We start from the raw sequence: 1,278 nt of genomic DNA, 5'->3' as shown, positions 1-1,278 counted from the left end.
TCAAAATAATTAAAAATTACTTAAAAGAAAGAATCAATACAAAACCAGAATCAGTAAGTAAAATCATTATTTTATACACACACATACGTTTACACATTTACTCACTCACAATCATACGAACTTGTCCATCCCGAGGTAATGTGGTTAAATCCGTTGACTCAAAAAGGACAATAAACACGTTTAAAAAAAAAAAAAAAACAACTAAGACGTGACAGAAGATGTGTCGCGTGTTGCTGAATTCTTATTGTTCCTATTTCTGCTATATCTTTCTTTCTGAATATTTGATTTAATAATGAACATATTTTTTGAGTCATTTCTGATAATATTTTTAATTTTTCTTTTCCAATATTGATTTATTGAATTTGAGAATTCTAGTTTAAGATGGTTTCTGATATCATATAGTAACTTTTTTAGAACGTCTATTGCATTTTTGTTGGTGTTCGGCCATTTTTTTGTAATTTATGTAATTGTGTTAGTAGGTGGCTTTTAAATTTTTGTAATTTGCGTATCGAATTATTTACGTAAGAATCAATTGCATTTTTTTATTTTAGGAACCGCTTTTTTAATTGCCGTCAAAATATGATCATTAATATCTTCAAGGTGATCATAAATTTCCGCAATAAATAAGTTTCTAACCGCAAAAATATTCAACGAACAATTATTATTTAATATATTCGCGAATTTAGTCCAATCGGCTTTATGATAATTATACATTATCGACTCATTAAAAAATTCAAGTTCAGTTTCAGACCTATTTTTTAACGACACTTCAGCTATAACAGCATTATGGTCACTGTCATAAAGGATATTGACTAATTTGTTATTATCAATGGAATTGGTAACATTTAGTCTGGTGTCGATTAAAAAAATATCAATAAACGATCTGCCGTTAGGAAATGAAGGATATTCCGTAGAGTATAATTTAACTTTATATTCAAAATCATGCGAAGTCATCAATGATTAAGTGCTATGTCTCTGGGACTATTGTTCTTGTTCTGTCAACTAGTATGTTTGGCATTAAGATCACCTGCTATAATATAGTAATGTTTAGAATTATCTAAATGAAGTTTAGTAAAGAAATTATTTAATTCAGGAATAAATTCCTTTTGGTTATGTCGCATTTGGCATATGCTGCAATTAAAAAGAGCATATTGCTATCAGACATATTTATTTTAATGATAGTAGTTTCCAGGATTTGAGGCCGCAGCAATTCAGGAATACAGATCTCTTTGTATTTGAGCGATTTACCAATCAAAATCGCTGAACCACCGCCAATAC

This window comes from Odontomachus brunneus, unplaced genomic scaffold (assembly GCF_010583005.1).
Source record: "Odontomachus brunneus isolate Ranch 3 - 2012 unplaced genomic scaffold, Obru_v1 Obru_scaffold_086, whole genome shotgun sequence".
Lineage (NCBI taxonomy): Eukaryota > Metazoa > Arthropoda > Insecta > Hymenoptera > Formicidae > Odontomachus > Odontomachus brunneus.
Note: the sequence above shows the minus strand (reverse complement) of the source record.